This window comes from Neolamprologus multifasciatus, chromosome 22 (genome assembly GCF_963576455.1).
Source record: "Neolamprologus multifasciatus chromosome 22, fNeoMul1.2, whole genome shotgun sequence".
Taxonomy (NCBI): Eukaryota; Metazoa; Chordata; class Actinopteri; order Cichliformes; family Cichlidae; genus Neolamprologus; species Neolamprologus multifasciatus.
The window spans coordinates 3,279,416-3,296,889 of NC_140459.1; the positions used below are offsets into that span (position 1 = coordinate 3,279,416).

General features: G+C 40.8%; 2 pseudogenes; one reads left to right on the forward strand and one right to left on the reverse strand.

Moving 5' to 3' along the window:
• Positions 1–503: 503 nt before the first annotated feature.
• LOC146492599 (Ig kappa-b4 chain C region pseudogene) lies at positions 504–937 on the reverse strand (annotated as a pseudogene).
• Positions 938–8,679: 7,742 nt separating this feature from the next.
• LOC146492600 (immunoglobulin kappa variable 4-1 pseudogene) lies at positions 8,680–9,649 on the forward strand (annotated as a pseudogene).
• The last annotated feature ends 7,825 nt before the right edge of the window (positions 9,650–17,474 follow it).

Consider the following 17,474-nt stretch of genomic DNA (forward strand, 5'->3'; position numbering starts at 1 on the left):
GCATTTGACTCATTCTTATATTGCGCTTTTCTACTCCACCTGAGAACTCAAACTGCTTTATATAACAAGCTACAACATGCTGAAACATTCATTAAACAGCATGCAATGACTTTGCAGGAATAACGGCGGTGTCGCTCAATATTCTCAGTAATAAAATCATAATCTCTAAGTTCTTATCAATTCCCCTTCGCACTTATTCTTTAACATAAACTTCGCTTAACTTCATGTATTCAAAGTGACTTAATTCTACTGACTCATATTGACTTTTCTACAGATAGCACATTGGTTTCCAATAAGAATCCTGGAAATCATTATTTAGAGTTTAATATTGACATCACCACAAAAGTAAGACAAACACTCGATTCTTATTTAATGTAGATTTTTTTTTATTCTTTAAAACTTTAAATTTTAAACAAAGCAATGAAAAATGAGAGAAGAAATTGGAAAAAAAAAGCTACAGAATGCAGTGTGAAAGTAAGACCAGCATAAAAGTCACATATAGTTCAGGACTGGGAACACTGGTCTCTCCTGAGTGGCTCTGAGACCAGAGTGTGGGAGCCCTGGGTGGCCTCACAGGTCACAGAGCCCACCTTCATCCAGTGGTCTGCAGGGAGCCTCAGGGTGCTGCTCCAGCTGTAGAGGCCGTCGTTCTCCTGCACCACGGGGCTCCTGCTCTCCTCCCAGCTGATGCTGCCACTGCCATCCACCTTCCAGGACAGCCTCCAGTCTGAGGGGAAGCCCTTGTTGGCCAGACACATGAGCGTGGCCTTCCCCTGTTTCAGCTCCTCACTGGAGGGACCCAGCACCTTCAGGGTGGGGCGGGTATCACCTAGGAAACACCAATCAGCTTAGAGGACAAGAACCACAATTTGATTTTCTCCGTTAAGAAGTTTCTGTCAGGTGTTTTTTCTGCTCCACCAGTCATTAACTCACACATTGTTTCACTTCCCTTTAAGAAACCTCTCATGCATATCAGCACAGAGAGAATCATCACACAGTTTGAGCTGAAATATGTTCAAACTACACTGGAAATAAAGAAGCAGATGTGGAAACATTTACAAAACAAGTTTAGCTTCAAAATCATCAGTCATCTATAACACATCACTTGTTAGAGATAAGAAACTTAATAGCACTACTTGACTTGGATTAATTGTTTTTACTGCTTACATGATTTTAATGACATTTGAAATGATATCTGCTACAACAGAAACACCAGACGTGCTGCACACTGTCAAATGCCCATCTTTAACTTCTGGAAATAAAATAAGCAGATATGGCAACAATTATACAAGATGTTAAGCTTCAAAAACCTCCGTTCTGTATAATACACAAGTTTCTACTTACCTCATGTGAATTTCAGTCATTTATTGTAGTGCTTTTATGATTTCTAAGTAAATTCTACATTTTTACTGACTAAGTAAAAGACCAGAAATCTTTATCTTCACTCTGTTTATCTTGAGGACAGTTACATTTAATTCATCTTAGAAACAGTGACTGTGATTTCAAACTAGAAAATAATCACAGGCTGATGACAGTTTATATTATTTACACAATGCACTGTCTTTATGTCAGAAATGTCGACATAAAATCAAATTAAAGCTGATGGAGTCAGCCTCCAGTGTATAATGGTTATAATATTACCTCTACATGAATACTTCATTGTTATAAAGCTAACATTTAAACCTTGATGTAGTTTCTTTAAAAACATTATAATCTTACTTCCAGCTTGCAGTCTGGTTCCTCCACCAAAAGTCCAACACAGTGATACAAACTCATTGAGGCGCCGTACAAAAACCTCTGACTGTAGAGAGACACGGCTCTCTGACTCTAACAGACTGAATTAAAACCAAAAGCTCTCAAGAGTTAACCAGACATATATCTCAATAATCCTCAAGTCCACTCTGATGTTTTATATTATTTGTTAATATTGATTTTAACATTTATTCTGAAGCTAACTTTGTGTCTTCATGAAAATTGATCTAAAAACTATTTTAATGAGGTTTTTTTTTTTTGGCCCACTGAACAGAAAAGTCAAGATAATCACAAGAAAGAAATCTGATAAAATAAAAGAGGTTTAAGTTCGACTTACTTCCAACATCCAGTCTGGTTCCTCCACCAAAAGTCAACCACAGTGATACAAACTCATTGAGGCGCCGTACAAAAACCTCTGACTGTAGAGAGACACGGCTCTCTGACTCTGAGACTAACAAACTCATCAATATGAATTGTTTTTATCATAGCTTTACAACATATTAATAGTATAATTTTAAAATTAAAATAAAATAAACACAATAAAATAAAGTTCCAAAAATATAATTTGAGAATTTACATTTTATAGTTGTTAAGAAACATCACTACAAAAGCTCCCTGTCACAGCTGTGGGTTTTATTGGAAGGACCCAAACGCGGACTCAGATTCAGGGAGTGAGTTTTATTTAACCTAAGGCGATCGTGGCTCAAGGGCGATCGTGGCTCAAGAGTTGGGAGTTCGCCTTGTAATCGGAAGTTTGCCGGTTCGAGCCCCGGCTCGGACAGTCTCGGTCGTTGTGTCCTTGGGCAAGACACTTCACCTACCGCCTACTGGTGTTGGCCAGAAGGGCCGATGGCGCGATATGGCAGCCTCGCTTCTGTCAGTCTGCCCCAGGGCAGCTGTGGCTACAACTGTAGCTTGCCTCCACCAGTGTGTGAATGTGAGAGTGAATGGGTGGATGACTGGACGTGTAAAAGCGCTTTGGGGTCCCTAGGTGGGACTAGTAAAAGCGCTGTACAAATACAGGCCATTTACCATTTACCATCTAAGTGAAGCACATAACAGGAACGGGTATGGCGTGAACAAAACTACAAACCAAACCTGAAACGTGAGGAGACTGAGACAACACAGGGGATGGCCAGCAGGAAACGAGATGCGGATGAAACACCAGTGAGACGCAGATGCTCCAACAAAGAGCAAACACACACTAATATACACACACAAGGAAACAAGGAAATGGCAGACAGGAGGAAGACAGTTGATTCTAATTAGACGAGACTGGGAGGATGTAACCTGAAAACATTACCATAGAACCAAAAATACTAAGCAATGGGAGGAACAGAGAACATTAAACTCTGAACAATCTCAAATAACCCAAAATAAACAAAACCACAGAACATTAATTAACCTAAAACATAAACATGGCGTCCACAGACTCCGGACCACGACACTTCCACCTTCTTTCTCAAAACTCTAAACATTAAATTGAATTTTCAATCTACACTCACAAAACCTCAAACTGCACAAATACAGTGGGGCAAAAAAGTATTTAGTCAGCCACCGATTGTGCAAGTTCCCCCACTTAAAATGATGACAGAGGTCAGTAATTTGCACCAGAGGTACACTTCAACTGTGAGAGACAGAATGTGAAAAAAAAATCCATGAATTCACATGGTAGGATTTGTAAAGAATTTATTCGTAAATCAGGGTGGAAAATAAGTATTTGGTCACCTCAAACAAGGAAAATCCCTGGCTCTCACAGACCTGTAACGTCTTCTGTAAGAAGCTTTTCTGTCCCCCACTCGTTACCTGTATGAATGGCACCTGTTTGACCTCATCATCTGTATAAAAGACACCTGTCCACAGCCTCAACCAGTCAGACTCCAAACTCCGCCATGGCCAAGACCAAAGAGCTTTCTAAGGACACCAGGAAAAGAATTGTAGACCTGCACCAGACTGGGAAGAGTGAATCTACAATAGGCAAGCAGCTTGGTGTGAAAAAATCAACTGTGGGAGCAATCATCAGAAAATGGAAGACATACAAGACCACTGATAATCTCCCTCGATCTGGGGCTCCACGCAAGATCTCATCCCGTGGGGTCAAAATGATCATGAGAACGGTGAGCAAAGATCCCAGAACCACACGGGGGGACCTGGTGAATGACCTGCAGAGAGCTGGGACCAAAGTAACAAAGGTCACCATCAGTAACACACTACAACGGCAGGGAATCAAATCCCGCAGTGCCAGACGTGTTCCGCTGCTGAAGCCAGTGCATGTCCAGGCCCGTCTGAAGTTTGCCAGAGAGCACATGGATGATACAGCAGAGGATTGGGAGAATGTCATGTGGTCAGATGAAACCAAAGTAGAACTTTTTGGTATAAACTCAACTCGTCGTGTTTAGAGGAAGAAGAATACTGAGTTGCATCCCAAGAACACCATACCTACTGTGAAGCATGGGGGTGGAAACATCATGCTATGGGGCTGTTTTTCTGCCAAGGGGACAGGACGACTGATCCGTGTTAAGGACAGAATGAATGGGGCCAAGTATCGTGAGATTTTGAGCCAAAACCTCCTTCCATCAGTGAGAACTTTGAAGATGAAACGAGGCTGGGTCTTCCACCATGACAATGATCCAAAACACACCGCCCGGGCAACAAAGGAGTGGCTCCGTAAGAAGCATTTGAAAGTCCTGGAGTGGCCTAGCCAGTCTCCCGACCTCAACCCCATAGAAAATCTGTGGCGGGAGTTGAAAGTCCGTGTTGCTCGGCGACAGCCCCAAAACATCACTGCTCTTGAGAAGATCTGCATGGAGGAATGGGCCAAAATACCAGCTACTGTGTGTGCAAACCTGGTAAAGACCTATAGTAAACGTTTGACCTCTGTTATTGCCAACAAAGGTTATGTTACAAAGTATTGAGTTGTATTTTTGTTATTGACCAAATACTTATTTTCCACCCTGATTTACGAATAAATTCTTTACAAATCCTACCATGTGAATTCATGGATTGTTTTTTTCACATTCTGTCTCTCACAGTTGAAGTGTACCTCTGGTGCAAATTACTGACCTCTGTCATCATTTTAAGTGGGGGAACTTGCACAATCGGTGGCTGACTAAATACTTTTTTGCCCCACTGTACATCAAAACAGTTTTACGTGTTCTCACAAACACTCGGTGTCTTTAGAACAGTGGTTCTCAAACTTTTCACAGTGAGGACCACCTCATAAAATATGTCTCTTGAAGTACCACCCTTATGACCGACATTAAAGTACAGTAGTATAGGCCTGTTTACAGTGGCTTGCAAAAGTATTCGGCCCCCTTGGACTTTTCCACATTTTGTCACATTACAGCCACAAACATGAATCAATTTTATTGGTATTCCACGTGAAAGACCAACACAAAGTGGTGAACACGTGAGAAGTGGAACGAAAATCATACATGATTCCAAACATTTTTTACAAATAAATAACTGCAAAGTGGGGTGTGCGTAATTATTCAGCCCCCTGAGTCAATACTTTGTTGAACCACCTTTTGCTGCAGTTACAGCTGCCAGTCTTTTAGGGTCTGTCTCTACCAGCTTTGCACATCTACAGACTGAAATCTTTGCCCATTCTTCTTTGCAAAACAGCTCCAGCTCAGTCAGATTAGATGGACAGCGTTTGTGAACAGCAGTTTTCAGATCTTGCCACAGATTCTCGATTGGATTTAGATCTGGACTTTGACTGGGCCATTCTAACACATAGGTTTTGTTTTAAACCATCCCATTGTTGCCCTGGCTTTATGTTTAGGGTCGTTGCTGGAAGGTGAACCTCCGCCCCAGCCTCAAGTCTTTTGCAGACCCCAAGAGGTTTTCTTCCAAGATTGTCCTGTATTTGGCTCCATCCATCTTCCCATCAACTCTGACCAGCTTCCCTGTCCCTGCTGAAGAGAAGCACCCCCAGAGCATGATGCTGCCACCACCATATCTGACAGTGGGGATGGTGTGTTCAGAGTGATGTGCAGTGTTAGTTTTCCACACATAGCGTTTTGCATTTTGGCCAATAAGTTCCGTTTTGGTCTCATCTGACCAGAGCAGCTTCTTCCACATGTTTGCTGTGTCCCCACATGGCTTGTGGCAAATGGGACTTCTTATGGTTTTCTGTTAACAATGGCTTTCTTCTTGCCACTCTTCCATGAAGGCCAACTTTGTGCAGTGCACAACAAATAGTTGTCCTATGGACAGATTCCCCCACCTAAGCTGTAGATCTCTGCAGCTCGTCCAGAGTCCCCATGTTGCATTTCTGATCAGCGCTCTCCTTGTTCGGCCTGTGAGTTTAGGTGGACGGCCTTGTCTTGGTAGGTTTACAGTTGTGCCATACTCCTTTCATTTCTGAATGATGGCTTGAACAGTGCTCCGTGGGATGTTCAAGGCTTTTTGTAGCCTAAGCCTGCTTTAGATTTCTCAATAACTTAATCCCTGACCTGTCTGCTGTGTTCTTTGGAGTTCATGGTGTTGTTGCTCCCAATATTCTCTCAGACAACCTCTGAGGCCGTCACAGAGCGGCTGTATTTGTACTGACATTAGATTACACACAGGTGCTCTCTATTTAATCATTAGCACTCATCAGGCAACGTCTATGGGCAACTGACTGCACTCAGACCAAAGGGGGCTGAATAATTACGTACACCCCACTTTGCAGTTATTTATTTGTAAAAAATGTTTGGAATCATGTATGATTTTCGTTCCACTTCTCACGTGTGCACCACTTTGTGTTGGTCTTTCACGTGGAATTCCAATAAAATTGATTCATGTTTGTGGCTATAATGTGACAAAATGTGGAAAAGCCACTGTAACACCACACAGTTTACACGAGACAATTTTATTTCTTATACGAATGTTATTTATGTTAACTGTCACAAACAGGATGTGACAAATGATAATAATAACAACTGTACTGCATTAAAACATTCACAGCAGGTGGGATATCCAATCTTTAAGTGATGACGTATGAACCCTGCTTCTGGATCCAAACTATTCTGCATTTTTTAAGGCTGTTGTGTTTTTAACATGTCTGTTCTCTAAAACCTAAAAGAGGAATTATGGATTTGATCAACTGGTCCCTAAATGCAATTGACACCCTTTTCTCAACGAGAAGTTTGGGCTCGGGTGAGCCTGAGTGCTGAAGATATCTACCTATTCAGAACCATGATAACAGGGTCCTTGCTGATCGGAGCTGGCTTGGCCCTGACTTATCGAAGAATTAAGAAAGCGGAACCAGCTGTTCAAACCCCCACAAGGCTGCCCGCTGGGATTGAAATGATGGGACGAGGCGTGAGTTTCTCAAAATGGGCTCATTGAGTGCAGCACGGATAAGATCTTGGAGAAGCTTACTGCTGCTGTGAACATTCAGAATAAGTTCTGAGCACAAACTGGATCACATCTTGGAGAAGCTCACTGCAGCCGTGAGTTCTCAGAATCTGCTCTTTGAGCACAAGAATGACAACATCACGGAGCGTAAGGTTGATAACATCATGGAAAAGCTCGCGGCTCTCCAACGGGAGATTGAGAGACCAGTGTTGGACTGTTAGAATAGCTTTGAAATTCATATGAGCTGTTCGCACTAAAGTAAAATCCATCATCACTTCATGCGGCTACCCCTTCGGCGCCAACTGCGGTCTCAAGGCTGGAGCTGAACAACAACACCCTGATAACGACTGTGTTTAGTCTGTTCCTTCCCATTCCATGCAAGGCCACCTGGGTTGGCTAACTTAACTGTCATGGTCCGGGTGAGTGCCGGGTTTTTCGTTTTTCCACTCTGCTGGGCTCCACCTTCAGGCGGAGACTCCCATCAGCCTTCAAACCTGACTGCAATCAAGTCACCAGCATTTAAGACCAGCACTCACAACAGACCTCTGCCAGATCTTCAGCTAACCCACGTTAGTGCTAGGCCGCCAAGCTCTTGAGAGTTTCCTTAACATCTGCATTTCTACTCAGTGTTTTCTCCCTGTCTTAGTACTTGCCTGGCTGTCACGCTTTACAAACAGGAGAGATGCACAGAGACACCCAGTGTCTCTGTCTGGACACTGGGTTTCTGCTATCAGGTTGCAGGTTCCCGCGTACCACCAGAGAGAGCCCAAGTACCACTTGTGGTATGTGTACCACCGTTTGAGAAAGACTGCTTTAGATCATGCACAGAACCAGTTAAAATGATAATACTGCTGAAAATAAATAAAATAACTTTTACAAATTGTTCCTTTTCTTTCAATTTTTTTTAAATGTCTTTCACGTTTGAGGCCATGTTTACATGCACAGGTGTAGTTTGAAAAACATTGACTTTTCTATTTATTCTGGACTATTTTTTTTACATGTGAAGAGCACTTTAATTTGTTGACAGGTCATTTTCTAACTTCTTTCAGGGTGAAGATTCTCAGAAACTCTGTTCATGTGTTTGTGAGTAGATAAGTACAGTATTTCTTTTCTTTTTTTTATGTGAACAAAGTCAGATTGTGTCTTACAAGGACAAATGTGTGTGCTTTTATCTTCAGGCAACACTGTCTTATAGTTAGCATGTTTTTTTGGCATTTTCAGCATTTTTCCCATCATTGGATAGTAAAACAGTGAAGACAGACAGGAAAGTGGGAAAGACACACATTAAAGGGCCACAGGTTAGACTCAAATCCAGGCTGCTGCCCCCTCCCATGAGCCACTGAGCTAAACTGGCACCCTGCACAGTCCTGATTGGCCAACACTTGGATTGGGGTGAGGAACTCTCCTTTCCAAAAAATCGTTCTTTTGAAGTAAACTAAAGTGGACATTGTGAAAAACTGATTAACTGATAAACAGCATCAACTATTTGAGCCGAGTAGCTGTTGTATTCAATTAGATGATTTCCATAGAGAGGCACTTTGCATCAGCAGCACCATGCTCCAGTGCTCTGGGAGAGTTTATAGTCCTGAGAGTTGAACACTGGATGACTGACAGCTGTCCTTCATCACAACAGAAGCCACAGAAATCCTCCTCATCAAAAACATGACTTTGATCTGCGTCCTCATCTGGACTCTCCTCTGCTGCTGCTTCACAGGTAAAGTCCAGAGAATCAAACTCCTCTCCTCTATCAACATCTGTCCCTCTGAAATGAAGCCCACAAAACCATGAAGCTGCTTTATGTTTTTGTGTCTGTGTCCTCAGAGTCCAGAGGACAGATCACAGTGACTCAGCCTGGAGCAGTGAGCTCTGCTGTGGGACGAACTGTGAGCATCAAGTGTCGGACCAGTCAGGATGTTTATGCTTCTGGAAGTACGCACTATTTAGCCTGGTACCAACAGAAAGATGGAGAAACCTTTAAACTCCTCATTACCTATGCTAGCAGTCGACAATCAGGGATTCCAGCTCGTTTTACAGGCAGTGGATCAAACTCTGACTTCACTCTGACCATCAGTGGAGTCCAGGCTGAAGATGCAGCAGTTTATTACTGTCAGAGTTATCATGCTATCAACAGTCAAGCTGTGTTCACACAGTGAAAAACAGTCATACAAAAACCTCCCTCAGTCAGACTGAACAGAAACTGAAGTGACTGCTGCAGCTGGAAGATACTGCACAGACTGATACAGTTCACTGAGGACACACACACACACACACACACACACACACACACACACACACACACACACACACACACACACACACATTTTATATTGCTGAAATATTTCTGCTTTCAGAATAAATTAGCATGAAAACATCCATTCATACCTTTACTATCTGCAGTGTCACATTCAGGAAGTGAATAAATAACAAGTCATAAAAAATGTCAGTAGAATGAGCACATTGAGGCTTTTATTCTTCATTGAGAATAATATGCTCAAATATTTAGTGTGAACTCTGTAAACACCATTGCTTTTAAAAAATAATGTAGTGATTCAAAATTGAGGACTTTATTGTGTTTGAATAGTTATGATTGATAAGGACGATCATATTCACAGAATTACTTTTACAGCTGACATTGTTGGAAATGCATGAAACATTTAGAATTTTAAATGATGTGACGTCTCATGCTATTAGTATCGTCATCAAAAATCATCCTGAAAAATATTTGCTCATAGGGGGCTCTCTGATTGTTGGGATTGTTCTGTATTCTTGTAAGTCTTTTTTTTATGTTACAATAGTGACTGTTGTGAGTTGATGTTACATAAATAAAACTGAATTGGACTGAACTGAATATTTTTTAGTTCCCACAACTGTTTCACGAAGAAAACCTGTAGAAATAAAGTGTTTCTGACCAGTAAGATGGTAGAAAGCTTTTATTTTGAAAACACCCAGGAACTAATGAGTTTGTTGAAAAAGTGGATTACAGTGACTTAAAGGGAGCAGGAGAGCATACACTTTGAAATACTGATGGATTATGACACAATTATGATTTAGAGATTTCCAACAGTGCCTGAATCACATTAATGTTTATAGTTTGAGCTGCTTCAAAATGCCTTTGACTTTTAATTATCAGTTTTCTCAAGTTTCATTTCATGCAAAAGTTGATTTCATGAGTCAAGTAATGTGTTTTATCCTGACATTTTCCCTCTTGCATGAAGTTTAGTTAAGTTCTGCTCTGTTCTATTAAAATATCAGAATTATTTAGGACCAGGAGCGTGTGGGTCCATGCAGATTCAGGACTAAGTGAAGAGGATGCTGGAGCCTCTCTCAGATGCTATTGGGAAAAGAGACAGGATACACCCAGGATAGATCAAGAGATGGACAACCATTCATACTCACATTTTCACGTTTGATCAATTTAGAGTCACCAGTCATACCTTTCTGACCGCACTCAGTTCATTCAATTAAAATCCTTCACTTCTCAGCCTTCTCTTCTATCTACTGGGGTGCCCCAGGGATCTGTCCTCGGGCCCCTTCTTTTCATCATTTACCTTCTTCCTCTCGGACATATTTTTCGTAAATATAATATTCAGTTCCACTGCTATGCCGATGACACCCAGCTTTACCTCTCTACCAAACCCGATTCTACTCTTCCTCCACCCTCCCTTACCCTCTGCTTAGCTGAACTCAATTCCTGGTTCTCATCCAACTTTCTTAAACTCAACAGCAATAAATCAGATCTTCTCCTGGTTGGCACTAAACGGTTGCTATCCAGAATTAACAATTTCTCTCTCACCATCAATAATTCGCTGGTCCCTATCTCTCCCTCTGTGAAAAGCTTGGGTGTCATTCTTTATAGCACATTATCTTTTAATTCACATATCAATAATGTCACACGTGCAGCATATTTTCAACTCCGTAATATCAATCGCCTCCGCCCTTTCCTCACTCCTCATGCCACTGCCATTCTCGTCCATAATCTTGTTATTTCTCGAATTGATTACTGTAACTCACTATTATTTGGCCTTACACAAAAATCCATCAACAAGCTCCAATGTGTCCAGAATTCTGCTGCCCGTATTGTTACTAGGCCTTCCTCTACCCACCACATCTCCCCAATCCTGAAGCAGCTTCACTGGCTCCCGGTTAAATTTCGCATCCATTTTAAAATAATCCTTTATACATTTAAGGCTATTCATTCTCTCTCTCCACCATACCTCTCCAATTTAGTACAGATGAACTTCCCATCCCGGTGCCTCAGATCTTCATCTTCTCTTTCTCTCTCTGTTCCTTCTGCTCGTCTGATTACAATGGGGGGGCGGGGCTTTAGTTGCTCTGACCCCCTGACCTCAGAAATATGAGTTCATTCCCTCTTTTTAAGTCCACCCTCAAAACTCATCTGTTTAAAATTGCTAATGTTTAAACCTCTGTATGCTCTTAACTTTTATCTGTTATTCTTACTATTGTGTATATTTCAAGTTTTTGTGTTTTTATGTGTTGTACAGTGTCCTTGGGTGCTTTGAAAGGCGCTATTTTTTAAATAAAATGTATTATTATTATTATTATTACCAGTTAACCTAACCACAGTATCTGCCTGTCTTTGGATGTGGAAGGAAACCGGAGAGAGCCCACAGAAACACTGGAGGAACCTGCAACCTCCACAAAGAAAGTCCCCAGCCTGGATGAACCCAGGACCATCCTGCTGTTAAAGCAATAAGTGTTAAAGCTATAATGAGAATCACACAATGATTTTTCCTAAGCTTTGCTGTCATGTCTTAAATAAAATAAACGACCTCACTGCGGGTTAGCATAATACTCAATAAAACACAAACTGGAAAAACACAGTATTTATGACACGGAAGTGAAGTCTCCCTGTAGTCTTCCAAAGAATATAAAAGCATATTTTAATTTTAATTTAATTACATTTTAATTGCAGCAGCTTCTTCAAACTTCTTTCCTGTAGTAGAAAGGTGATTACTTCGGTTAAGATACCCCCCCACCAAAAAAATTAAACCAAAACAAAAAAGAAAGGAAAGAAAAAAGCTTGAAATATTCCTAAAAATAACTGTGATAAACTGATAGATCCACTTATAAATGATTGTTCAGATCAACTGAATCTGTCTTACAGTCAGATGATTTCCATAGAGAGGCACTTTGCATCAGCAGCACCATGCTCCAGTGCTCTGGGAGAGTTTATAGTCCTGAGAGTTGAACACTGGATAACTGACAGCTGTCCTTCATCACAACAGAAGCCACAGAAATCCTCCTCATCAAAAACATGACTTTGATCTGCGTCCTCATCTGGACTCTCCTCTGCTGCTGCTTCACAGGTAAAGTCCAGAGAATCAAACTCCTCGCCTCTATCAACATCTGTCCCTCTGAAATGAAGCCCACAAAACCATGAAGCTGCTTTATGTTTTTGTCTCTGTGTCCTCAGAGTCCAGAGGACAGATCACAGTGACTCAGCCTGGAGCAGTGAGCTCTGCTGTGGGAGCAACTGTGAGCATCAAGTGTAGAACCAGTGAGAATGTTCATAACAACAACCATTTAGCCTGGTACCAACAGAAAGATGGAGGAGTTCCTAAACGTCTCATTTACTATGCTAGCAATCGAGAATCAGGGATTCCAGCTCGTTTTACAGGCAGTGGATCAGACTCTGACTTCACTCTGACCATCAGTGGAGTCCAGGCTGAAGATGCAGCAGTTTATTACTGTCAGAGTCTTCACTATCCTAACAGTCAGTATGTGTTCACACAGTGAAAAACAGTCGTACAAAAACCTCCCTCAGTCAGACTGAACAGAAACTGAAGTGACTGCTGCAGCTGGAAGATACTGCAGAGACTGATACAGTTCACTGAGGACACACACACACACACACACAGCATTCTCAGTGATCCCTATGACAGTAGCTGTCTCAGCTTCCAACTAAAATATTGTGTTCAAACCAGTAAATTAATTAAATCTTCACTTTTCTAGTCTTGTTTCAGTGATACTATAATTGTGTTTTGACTTTAAAAAAAACCTAGTGTTGATTACGGCCGACCTGGACTGGAGACAGAATCAGAATCAATCAACTGAACATCCCATCACGTCACTTGTGAACATGATAAAATGTCCACTTAATCATAAACTTAATTCAATTATGGAGTCGTACAAACGGACTAAGTAAGTTTTCTCTCAGGATGTTAGGCTGCCCGTAAACATGTTCTCTTGTCTCTTCCTTTTGAATCTGTGTTTTGTTGAATGTTCTTAATTAAGGTAAGGCACATTTTCCTGATGTTACCAACCTCCACCACAAGGTAGCAGCATCATAAAGAACAGCAGTTACTACTTCCAGATTTCACCAAGTGCAAGTCTATGGCAGGGGTCTCCAACTCCAGGCCTCGAGGGCCGGTGTCCTGCAGGTTTTAGATCTCACCCTGGGTCAACACACCTGAATCAAATGATCAGTTCATTGCCAAGAATCTGGAGAACTTCAAGACATGTTGAGGAGGTCATTTAGCCATTTAAATCAGCTGTGTTGGATCAAGGACACATCTAAAACCAGTAGGACACCGGCCCTCGAGGCCTGGAGTTTGACACCTCTGATCTTCCCCTTCAACTTTCTTCAGATGTTAAACAGGAACCAAACCAAAACTTTAATTAGAAAAGTGAGAGGAATAAACTACATAACAGAGCAGATAAGAGACATGGAAACACTGGGGAGGCTATAATACCAATACTACTAATAATAAAAATAATAAAAATAACAAAATCACCACAAGGTCCAACGTGAACAAGACCTGAAACATATCACGAGGATAACTGTAAAGTCAAAACAGGAATCTAAAAGCAAACACAAGACTCAAACAAAGTTCATAAGCACTAGCACAGTGATGAAATCAAAGCAGGATTAAAAGTGCAACTCTGGGAACATGAAAAACTCAACATTGATCATCTTTTCTCATCACAAGAAGGTGGTCCAAAAAATATAACCAGTATTCCTGTTCCTTTAAATCAGGGGTCTCAAACTTGAGCTGTGAGCCACTGCTGACACTGTGATCTCGTTGAAGGGACAATTTAGTGTTCAAGTAGTCAAAAAACACCAACCAAACAAGAAAACACCACAAATATTTCTGAAAATGTAGTGTTTTTTTATTTTTTTATTTTTTTATGTCAAATATTGTTTAACAAGACAAAACTGCAAACGTGAACGCAGCACTTCACACTCTTAACGAACTGAAGCCTTTCATTGAACTACAAAGTAAACACATTGGTGCTGTCTTTCTGGTTGTTTTAAAGAACTTATTGTAACATTGCACTCAACAGCACACAAACCCTTCCTAACAAAAAAAGGAACTTCAAGGGCCAAATTGTGTTGTAATTCTTCATGTTAGTAAACGTTAAACCATCACCTGATGAAGAATTAAAGGTGATTTTGTGGTTGGTTCTACTCCACTTTTAAATGCACAGAATTCAAGGGCCCTTTGCACATCTCATTAAAAATGATAATAAAATTTTCTTTGTACCTGAAAAATGCATCACTGACAAAGAATTATTTAACAATTTATGATTAAATATTCAAGGACCTGTTTTCACAGTGATGAAAGGGCTCTATTCTGTTTATTTGTACTGAAAAACTAAACTTTTTCATTTCAGAAGCTGATGAAAGCAAAACTGTGCAAAGAACAAATAATTACATGTCCTTGATTCAGATGATTTCCATAGAGAGGCACTTTGCATCAGCAGCACCATGCTCCAGTGCTCTGGGAGAGTTTATAGTCCTGAGAGTTGAACACTGGATGACTGACAGCTGTCCTTCATCACAACAGAAGCCACAGAAATCCTCCTCATCAAAAACATGACTTTGATCTGCGTCCTCATCTGGACTCTCCTCTGCTGCTGCTTCACAGGTAAAGTCCAGAGAATCAAACTCCTCTCCTCTATCAACATCTGTCCCTCTGAAATGAAGCCCACAAAACCATGAAGCTGCTTTATGTTTTTGTCTCTGTGTCCTCAGAGTCCAGAGGACAGATCACAGTGACTCAGCCTGGAGCAGTGAGCTCTGCTGTGGGAGAAACTGTGAGCATCAAGTGTACGACCAGTCAGGATGTTTATGGCAACAGCTACTTACACTGGTACCAACAGAAAGATGGAGGAGTTCCTAAACTCCTCATTTACTATGCTAGCAATCGACAATCAGGGATTCCAGCTCGTTTTACAGGCAGTGGATCAAACTCTGACTTCACTCTGACCATCAGTGGAGTCCAGGCTGAAGATGCAGCAGTTTATTACTGTCAGAGTGTTCACTATCCTAACAGTCAGTGGGTGTTCACACAGTGAAAAACAGTCGTACAAAAACCTCCCTCAGTCAGTCTGAACAGAAACTGAAGTGACTGCTGCAGCTAGAAGATACTGCAGAGACTGATACAGTTCACTGAGGACACACACACACACACACACACACACGTCATTGTTGCTAAAGGAAAAAAAAGTTACAAATATATCTTTTTTTTAACAAATCATTTATGACCTTTGACCTCTGCTTCATACAAGCTCAAATAAATCTCAATTTCTAAATATCAATCATTATTAAAAATCACATTTCTTTAAGAAAAAAAATCTAACACTAAATTCACCAAAAGTCAGTGAGTCATAATTATCTGCACAATTTAGCAAATACTTCAAATAGAAACTTTAAGACCAAATCAGTCAAATTTCATCTTTTCTTTCTCAGGTTTTTAGATTTTCTCTTTTTTGCTGTTCAACACTGCCATGGTCCAAAGACTTGTTGACTTCCTATTTATGTTTTTTGATTATTAATATGATTCGTTTCATCTATTTTCTGTTTTCCAGTCGCATCTCTCCGTCCCTCTCTTCCTTATGTTTTGTCAACCCGTGTCTCAGAGCTATTCTCTGGTTTTGTCACGGCGAGTGAGATGAGCCATATAAAAATAATAAATGAGGATCCAATCGCAGGCAGTAGTGGAGGAGTGAAGGTGGTTTATTTAACACAATGCGCCAGTGGAAAAACAGAAACGGAGATCACACTAAACTATACTGGAGACAACTAAACTACTGAATACGAACCGGAACTCAAACATGAAGCAAGGCGGACGACGGTACAAGATGGTGACGGCAGGGAACACACAGACGAAACATGGTGGAAACACAGACGGACCAGCAACTACGATGACAGAGGACACGACTTAAATACACACAGAGAAACATGGGAATTACACACAGGTGGTGGACACAGCTGGGAATAATCAACAAGACGAGACAGAGGGAAAACTGAACACACTCACATGAGACGCAAACCTTCACAATAAAACAGGAAACGAGAACACTACACCAAGACGCAGACCTGAGAGACAGACAGACAGAATGACACATGGAACCTGAACTAAACTAAATGTGAGATACAACCGAGAACAAATCCTTAACATGAATAAACAGAAACATAGAATTCTAATAATAATAAACCTCATAGTGCCCAAAACCACGACAATTATGCAAAAATAAACTAACAATCCAAAACTCAAAATACTGGGTCGAAACTGACCCAGAACCGTGACAGGTTTCCTGTTTTATTTGGATTCTGCGTTCTGTGTGAGAGTATTCGTCATGTCTGATTAGGTTCAGCTGTGTCTGCCTTCTGTGGTGTATGTTTATATTAGTATGTGTTCTAATAATAGCACTGACACATGTTCACATTCCTCAAATTGAGTTATTAATATTTAAACAGGTTATAGTCAAAGGTCAGCTGCCAATCTCAGAGTTAACCAACTCTGACTTTAAACTTTAAATCGTATAATGAAAAAGCAGAGCAATCCTGCCCTCCTAAGACACAGGACATTAATTTGTGTCCTCCGAGGCGGAGACCTGTATGTCAAGAACCCTTGACAGGTATTCATATACCTAAATGCCAAGAGAAAGAAAATATGTGTGTCGTCATTAGGACAGGGACTTATGTTGGTGTGAGAGACTGTAGCCTACAAGTTTATATTGTTAAATGACACTTATGACATGTTGTGTTTCAGGTAATTTTACAGAAAAAAACACCAAAATAACGTACTGAATAGTTTTAAGAAAAAAACTCTGTATATTAAATGACTTCTTAAAATACCTACCCCAACACTGATCACGACAATAGACTGATTCTTATACAGCGCTTTTCTACTCCACCTGCGCAGTCAGTGTTTTATACAACAAACTGCAACATGCTGAAACATTTCATTACACAGCAAGCAATGAATTTGCATATATGTAATGTCTTTAATATCCTGCTTAGTAATGGCAGTGTCTCTCAATTCCCCTTCGCACTTACTCTTTAACATAAACTTTGCTTAACTTCATGTATTGAAAGTGGCTTAATTCTACTGACTCATACTGACTACAGA